The sequence below is a fragment of the Humulus lupulus genome, chromosome 6, assembly GCF_963169125.1.
Source record: "Humulus lupulus chromosome 6, drHumLupu1.1, whole genome shotgun sequence".
NCBI classification, from domain to species: Eukaryota; Viridiplantae; Streptophyta; class Magnoliopsida; order Rosales; family Cannabaceae; genus Humulus; species Humulus lupulus.
The window spans coordinates 144,267,759-144,277,328 of record NC_084798.1 but is presented as its reverse complement, the minus strand read 5'-3'; the positions used below and the strand labels follow the sequence as shown (position 1 = coordinate 144,277,328).

Below are 9,570 nucleotides of genomic sequence, written 5' to 3'. Positions count from 1 at the left end.
TAGAATTCTAGGTCCCGGAGGATGGTATGTTATTTTGAAGGTTGTAATCGATTTAGGTTTTAATGGTTATTCATTAATACGTTGTGACTAGGTTATATCGCAAGGGCTCAGGGATAAGGGTTCGTGCTCGGGGATGCCATACGCTACCTGCTTGGAACTTGAGGTAAGAAAGTTGCACCTGAGTTTTGAATGGGGCTTAAACCCCTGGTAATGAATATGTTATTAATGTGAACATATCTGTTTTTGAGAATATTTGGATAGGCATGCTTGTTGTATTGTCTCATAATTTTACTTAGCTAGATAGTAGTAGTAGTAGTAGTAGCTAGTAATAGCTTGTAGTATGTTAGTTGCCGTGGATTTTGGTTCAAGCCGGGACTTAGTTGGAAACTCATACCAACAACTATGGATTTTATAAGTTTAACCTATAGTTTAGAAATATTAATTATAACATAAGCTTTAATTAATATTGTTGGTCCTAGAAATATTATTTATTATACACTACAAAATTTTTTAGTATATATTACATTAAAAAATAACACTTATTTAAAAGTGCTATTAATAAGCAATTAAAAAAACACACGGCCCCATATGTGAAATTTCATTTGGCGCCATATGAAATATATAACTAGGCGCCAAATGAAAATAAGAGACACGGAAGCACATAGTAAACTAGTCTCAGCCTCCGAACCCCTAAGCCTCCATTGAATCCCTAATTTCTGGTTTCGTCTCTTTGCCTCTCTTTCTTTCTTTCTTTCGTCTCTTTGCTTCTTTCTTTCTGGTTTCCTAGTCTCTTTCTTTGCTTCTCAGCTTCTCTTTCTTGCTTCTCAGCTTCTCTTTCTTTCTCTTTTTTTTTTCGTCTACACAACCAAGCAGAGCATCACTCAACAACCTTTTTATTCAAACTTCACTATTTATTCTTCTATGTCGTCTAAAATTATGAAAAACCCGAAGAACCATTTTTTCAGGATCTGGGTTTTCACTTCCTCGCTTTTTTTCTTCATGGGTATGTCAATTTCTTTACTGGGCTTTCATTTTTTTTCCATCTTCTTTATTGTGTTTTCTTGATCTTTTGTGCTCTGATGTGTTATGTATAGCTTTTGGTGAAACCCATTTGGGAATTTCACTGTTCAGGTTACATTTTTTTTCCTTCCTTTCTTTACAGTGTCACTGCATTTTTAAGCTCTTCAGTTTTTTTTTTTGGTTGAGTATTTTTGAAATTGGACCAAGAGGTCTTGGGGGTTCTTAAAAGGTTCCAAGCTTTGGTTTAGCTTTTCAAAAAATGTGAGGAATTTTTTTATAGGTGAAAGTAATTTCATTTTAATTTTGGAGCTGAGAAATTTTCATATTTGGCATCTTGATGCTTTCCATTCCTTAATTCCTTTAGATTTATTCTTTATTTGCTTGATCAGCCAATTTATGGTGTTACCTTTATTCAAGCTTATTGAATGCTAGTAAATTCCATGTCTTTATCATTTATTGACCATCACGAGTATTTACAATTTCTAAAGGTATGGTTGATTATTTTTGTCCAATATTTACATTATCAATCCTTTTATGCTGTAATGTACCTTGGTCTGTATGTTGAACAAGGAAAATCTCCACATAATTTTTTTATAGGTTAACATTTAGCTTAAAGCTGTTCCTTTAACCCTTTTGATTTGAACTTGTTGAGTTTTATGGCTTTCAATATATGTAGAAAGCTGATGGCACAACTGAAGTATTGATGAAGAAAAAAACTTAGAGGTGAATTGGTTGAACTCTGAGGAATAGTTTGAATGATCAAGTTGAAAATGGCTACAAATATGACGACTGATCAAGGTCCTGATAGAAATGGTACTGTGTGGACTATAGATCAGAAGCTTGATCAACCCATGGACGAAGAGGCTAGAAAGCTTAAAAACATGTACACAAAAAATGTATACTTGTTTCTTGTTCTTGGAGATCTCTTTCTCTTAGTCTTTTATCCTTTTGAAATACCTATCAAAGTCAAACTCAAGATACCTGGAAAAATGTTTACTTCAAAAGCTTTAGATTTTTCTCACAATATGGGAAATCGTCAAAATGGATATTACCGATATAGAAGGGATTGCTGCAATATAGTTGTATGCTTGTGCTCAGGGTAGATTACAATTCTCTAGGCCCTATTTTCATTTCCTGTGGGATGTATTCTGAAAATGGCGGGCAATGAGATTAATGAATTTGATGAAATTGAGCATATTATGATAGTTGCATGGTTCCTTTACTGAATTGCTTTTGTTTTGTTTAGAAAATATTAGCACTGATACTTCTGTATTTTTCACTTCTGAGCTAGACGTTATTTGTGCACATCTTACTTCATAGAAAGAATGTAGAAATACGCTTCTCTCAAAATTTTATTGTTGATTTGTATGTTCTACTTTAATTTTCTTGTGCGATGCATTAAAAATGGCCAGCTACTAGCCATGAGAGTAAACAAAAATTTATAGAAATTTAGCATGTGATGCTACGTATTTAGTTCCTTTGATGATTTGGTTTTGTTCTGTCTTGTCCAGAAGCTTTCAGCAGTAATGCTTCTGTAACTTGCATTCCAGAGCCTTGGAGTGGTATATGGAGATTTAGGCACATCCCCGTTGTATGTTTTCTACAACACTTTCCCTGACGGAATTAAAGACCCAGAAGATTTGATTGGAGCTTTATCTTTGATAATATACTCGCTTACTCTTATTCCGCTTCTCAAGTATGTGCTAATTGTTTGTAGAGCAAATGATAATGGTCAAGGTAAAGTGTTCTCAACCTGGAAAGTTGATTTGCCGAAGTTAATCTTCTAATTCTTGCATATAAATTTTATATATTTCTTGTTAAAATAAATTGAAAAATGAAGATACAAAGAAACAGGGATTTAAGTATTTATGTTTCAGAGAAGAAATATGATAATCTAGATGTTGTTTATGTATTTTACGGTATTTTATAAGAAACAAAACTTTCATTAAATTTCAAAAAATTATGTATTTCTAGTTACAAGAATGTGATGTAGCATCTTTAAATACAAGAAATCGAAAAAACTTAAACTCTATTTAAAGAAACCAAACAAAGCTAACACCACTAAAAAAAATATTAGTCCAAGTAAGAGTAATTAGAGAAAGGAGAAAATCCTTGAATTTCATTTACTGAAGCTCAATGGTAAGTTGATAACCTAATCCTTTTCTACAATGATATCATATCTTTGATGACCTCAAAAGCTGCATCATCACATTGTTCCACATTACAGCCACGATCTCGCTTTTACCAAAAACATATAGGTTCTCCATCTATACTGTCTCACATATTTTAGGTAATACCCAACATAATCAACTTCATTCAACAATTCACATCATAATGATCTAGCTTTGCTGCAATGCTGAACAGATGATCCAATGTTTCAGTTATGTTTATACAAAACACACCACAAAGGTGAGAGGGTTAAATGCAAACTAGTTCACAAGTACTAGTCTTATAATAAACTAGCCGAACAAAAGCGTCAACTCTGATTGGAATGGATGGTATTAAAATGCTAATAAAAATAAGGAGATTGCCAAAGAATATTAATGTCAGACTAAGATTTACAAGGATAAAAAGCCCAGAATTTTCACATGTCCAACAATTTTTTATCTAGAAAGGATTCCCCAATGTAAAAACTTGCCAAAATATTCAGCAACAAAATTAAATTCCCTTTTTCTGTCGTTTAAATTATGGTTGATTAAATTTCCAGTTAGAATGCATTACTATCGAGTGTTTATGTCATTTAATATGCAATGGTCTGGATAGTATTACTGTATATTTTCTCTTGTACTTTTGAAGCCATTTGAATTTTTTTAATTATTTTTAATCTGTAAAAAGGTGGTAGGTTGTATTACTGTAGATTTTCTCTTGTATTTCAGAAATTTGAATTTTTTAAAATTATTTTTAATTTGAAAAGGGGCTTTATGAACAGGTCATCTCTGCTTATGGAAATTGATTAATGGGAGAGTTTTCTTGAAAAAATAAAAATATGAAAGGGATGTTGTATGAATTTGTGTTTTGTGGATATACAAATTTCTGGTTTCATGGAATTGGTCTGTTTTTGCTACTTTATGGGAAATTTGGTTGGAAAGGAATAAGAGAATTTTTTAAGAGGTCTAATTTGATGAACTTGTTTGGATAAATTAAGAACAAGGTTTTCTTGTAAGTTTGTTCATTAGAAATAATTATTTCTGTTCTATATGTAATATTGCTACCAAGGCAAGATAATTAGATCTTGGATTAGTTTCTTCTGCAAATTTTCAATGTGTCAGTCTTTGGCTTCTACAAAAGTTTAGATTTACTTTATCAAATTATTAACAATTCTATAAACATAGATATTCCTTGTAAGACAGGTATGCTCTCTGTTTGTTTTTTTCCCCGAATATTATGCCCCTTTGATATCATCTGCTTGTTTGATAATCAATTACATAGCAACTAACTCGTTATGCAGGCGGAACTTTTGCTATCTACTCATTACTCTGCCGACATGCAAAATTGAGAACTATTCCTAATCAAGACCGAAGTGATTTGGAACTTACAACATATAGTCATTCTACATTTAGTGAACACTCATTTGCCGCAAGAACCAAGAGGTGGTTGGAGGGATATGCATTTATGAAGAACACAATGCTTATTCTTGTCCTTATTGGCTCTTGTATGGTAATTGGGGATGGAATTTTGACTCCAGCCATTTCAGGTCTATATTTCTTTGTTCTGATTCTCTTCAGGAGAGAGCAGAAACCCATTTTAATAACTGTTTAAGGATACCTTCACTTAATTCCCTCTAATCTTTTTGTCTCTTGACCAAAATTTATAAAAAGAAATTGATATAAAATTGTTGTCCAATCATAGTACCAGCTGTCAGCTTGCGGCCTTTTACTTTTTCCCTGAAAGATCCTTTGCTATTAAATCTGCCATATATACCATACAGCTTTTCAAGGACCACAAGAGTGACAATTTGTATAGCCATGCCCATTTTGCCCCATATACATACACTATGCCATAGGCCACCTTTCAAAGCGTTTCACTTGACTATACTTGTTGATGATCTCCTTCCTACCCTTTCAAACAAGTCAAACTTTCTTGGTTTAATTAGAAGATACCTGTGTACATATACCGGTATTTTAAAAGGGGAAAGAGAGATGGTTGGATTTCTCTAGGAGGCATTATGCTTAGTTTAACAGGTAAACTAAAGTTTCTTGCAGTTGATGTGTTTCTCCTTTCCAAACCTAATTTTGGTCCATGAAACTAAAATAAAAAATCCTGACTGTTTATTCTGTACAATATACAGGAACCGAAGCACTTTTTGCTGACCTATCCCACTTTCCAGTTTCATCTATACAAATTGCATTTACTGTAGTTGTATTTCCTTGCCTTCTTTTAGCCTACTCTGGACAAGCAGCATACCTTATGAACAATTCAAATCACATAGTTGGTGCCTTCTATCATTCTATTCCAGGTTCATTTTACTTTTAATTTTTAAAATTAAAGAACAGGAATTCTAGGTTCTGCAATTTCGTGTTTTATCATGCAAATATTAGTACAGACTCTTATCGTACTTTCTTTAGAGGCATTTAATAAAATCTTGCTTTTTGTGTTCGTCACAACACAAAGAGTACTTATCATAGGTCATTGCTCATTGAAGTTAGTTTCTCAATATTTAAATTTTGGTTATCGCAGCCTTTAATCTCTAGAATAGTGGTAAAGGTGAAAAATGGGCTGTCTACTTGCCAACAACATTTTATTCAACAACCATAAAATCGATTTCCTTTTCATTGTCAAAAAAAAATTAAATTCTATGTTATCCACTAATATTGATCAGGAAAATGATTGAGTTGGGTGTTGGGAAGTGTGTGTGTGTGTTTTTCTAGAAAGAAAAAAACAAACCAAAAAGGAAAAAGAAGGAAGAGAATTTATAGTATTGTAGGTTTGTACTAGTCAGCGTGCTTATCAAGATTATTTCATTATTGGTTTTGCAGATTGCATATATTGGCCAGTGTTTGTTATTGCAACTACAGCTGCTGTGGTTGCAAGTCAGGCCACCATATCTGCAACTTTCTCATTGATCAAGCAGGCTCTTGCTCTTGGCTGTTTTCCAAGAGTCAAAGTTGTGCATACATCTAAAAGGTTCCTGAATCAGGTTTATATTCTAGATGTAAATTGGATCCTTATGATTCTTTGCATTGTTGTGACAACTGGGTTCAAAAATCAAAACCAAATTGGAAATGCCTCTGGTAAGTCTTTTATCTGATGAATTGTGAAATATGTTGATCCATTATCCATGGGACAACACATCTCTACTAGGAAAGCAGCATATAAGTTTAAGTGATTCCTTGTGTCATTTTCCCATCACAGCATAAAATATACCCTCCTGATAGTCTTAATCTATTTATAGTATTAGCGTTTGGATGGTGATTTCATACCAATGGGTATTGTGCATATATTTGTAGATCCACATGTAGCGTAAGCTTATGATTTATATGTACATATAATCATGGAGACATTTGTATATACCTTTTAGTAAAAGCGGTAGCATAAACAAAATGATTCTCTAAAAGTCCATTAAGATTTAGTGTTCTCCTTAGCCTTATTTTTTTTCCCTTGGTGGCGGACTGCTCACATAAGATGAATGCTGTGCTTGTGCATTAGTTGCACCACATTGACAGGGTAAAGAGTCATTCAAAGGGTCATTATTTGTTTGTTTAAAATTTTCTTTTTCTTTAAGATTATATTCCTCATCATACCATTTTTATCTCATCACTTGACAAATATTGATGTTCTCACTTTTGCATGGATTTTTGGGTCAGCCTTTTCTCTTCTCTCAAAAGGCAGTATGTTCCTAGGTGGGCCCAAATAAAAGTTATTGTCCCTGACATCTCAAATTGTTTTTTTTTTTCAACATCTCTTATTGACTTGCATTAGAATCTACTTCCCCAAGCTGTATCCAGTGAAGTGATTAGAACATAACTTTTTGGAAAATCTAATTTAGACAGGGCAGCAGTATATACATGCACATCGTAGTAATCTTAATTTTGACATTTTGTTTTTGTACATGAGAGCCATGCTAACATTTCGATTTTCCTGAAAAACGTAGGGACTGACTTCAGTAATTTGAATTCTGCATTTTACAACAGGGACAGCAGTTGTAATAGTCATGTTGGTGACAACCTTTCTCATGATTTTAGTGATGATACTAGTGTGGCGTTGCCATTGGATTCTTGTCTTGATCTTCACTGTCTTATCATTAGCAGTGGAGTGCACTTACTTCTCCGCTGTAGTCCTCAAGGTTAATCAAGGCGGGTGGGTTCCTCTCGTGATATCAGCAGTATTCTTCGCCATCATGTATATATGGCATTATGGTACCCTAAGACGCTACGAGATTGAGATGCATAGTAAGATTTCAATGGCATGGATTCTTGGACTTGGTCCTAGTTTAGGGCTTATTCGTGTGCCTGGAGTAGGATATGTGTGCGTGTGTCCCTGAAATCTATCACTTCTTTTATCTAGGAGGTATGTTTTTCAACATGATTTGAGTATCTCTGTTTTGGTAGGGTGTTTTCATAAATCCAGCCTTCATTGAGCCATTTGGAGTTACTTTAATTGAGGTGATTATTTTTAATTTTGGTTTCAGATATTGATTAATGTGAAGTCCAACATGATCTCTTTTATTTATTCTACAAAAGGGAAATAAATTACTAATACAGAAATAAAAAAGTTAAATAATGCAATTTGGTGGTGCTACTGTTTTGTGTTCTCATTAACTGGCCTTTTCTTTTTATTTGCTCATAAGCAGTTGCTTCAACTAAATTGGGGAAGATATTGAACTCCTATGCCATTTTAACTTGTCCTTTCACTGTGAATCTCTCCTATGCATTCCTAGTAAATCTAACTTGTCTGATGCAATTGTTTAAATTCTGCAGCCAGACTTGAATGTAAGGGAAAAGATACTAATCCTAATTGACACATGGCAAGAAGCCTTCGGGGGACCTATCCTCAATACTATGCAGCATATAATGAACTAAAGGTTGTTAGTTTATTAAATGTTATTTTAGCATGTTAAGCTTGATACACAATTTTCTCTTGTTAATTACTTCGTCAGCCAAGGCATTTGGGCAAAAGCTTATTTAAGTTGATTAAAGTGTAAATATCATATGATCAACCTTTTTTTTTTGCTTTCTGCTTTATGTGAGATATGCAATAGCATGGGTTGCAGATGAATGTGAATGTTAGTTATACATGGTTATACTAGCCTACAAGGTATATATATGCTGAAGTTGAATCCCTTAGTGTTGTCCTTGATGCTTAAGTTATGATGAATGTTTTGCGTCTGTGTTTGGATGGGTTGTATTAATTCTATGTGTTCCTTTTTCTGTTTAGAGTTTTTATAGCTAATGTGCTACTACAGTATTTGGAAAGGAACCTATTTTGATTTCTTAACTCACTTTTATAATAAAGTATTCTAAGTAATCTATGTATAAATATATATCACAGGCTGCTGGAGTTGAATTCCCACCTCGAGAAGAGAACAGTGTACCATTCTTTACTCCACACCAGACCCAGCCAATAATTTCTTCTGTTACTGAATACAATGATGCTGCTATTGAGGCCTCTTTACAGTCTGATGCTTCAGGCCTCAGGTACTGTCTCGATGACAACTGACTTTTGTTTGTCATAAACATTTATTCAAATTCTTGGTACTTATTAGGTTTTATTTTCTTATATTAAACACAATATAGATGCAAAATAAAGTTATAATATATAATTGCATGGTCAGTTGATAAAGTTATAATTAGGTAATTAACTTTTTTTATGTACTCTCTTAATTTACTGTAACTTTAAGTTGAAGCATTAATTATTTAAATTTTGTTGTAGCTAAGCAAATGGACTCACAACAAAGACAAGTGCACAAAGGATGATGAATTGAAGGATGGAGCAAGTTTGGTTTACTTTTATGTATCTTGTAATGTTTCTATTTTTCATTTTTGAAGTAAAAATTGTTCAAGATTATAAAACTTTATTATGTTATGCTTTCAAATTTAAGTTAGAACTAAGATCTCATGAAGTAGACACATTTATGGTTTGAATTAGTTATTGTTTAATGTAATACTTATGGTTTATCAATCTATTGAGAATTATATTTTATGATTAATTTTGAATTTTTTTTTATCAAAATATAATAATGAAAATCTTTTAATTAAAAAAAAACCATATAAGTACACTTATCAAAATAAAATTTAAAAATTTATTATTATGATTTAAAAACATATTATAAGCGTAAAAAATCGTTATGGTTTATATAATATAACAAACTAAAAATGTTATCAAAATAATCAAATGTAACAGTTGAAAAGTGTTATGAAAAAAGTATAAGATTAAACTTCAAATTTATAACCAAAAACTCTATCTAAATGTTATTATTTGAATATTATAGCACCTAAAAATGTGTTATTGAATAGTTTAAGATAACACCGAACATAACATTCAAATACTGTTATAGAAAACACTGGAATTTTAATAACAGGGGCTATGTTAGCATTTTCAGAAGTGTTATCA

General features: G+C 32.5%; 1 pseudogene; it reads left to right on the top strand.

Annotated features, from left to right (window-relative positions):
• The first annotated feature begins 1,660 nt into the window (after positions 1 to 1,660).
• LOC133785518 (potassium transporter 10-like) lies at positions 1,661 to 8,676 on the top strand (annotated as a pseudogene).
• Positions 8,677 to 9,570: the final 894 nt, after the last annotated feature.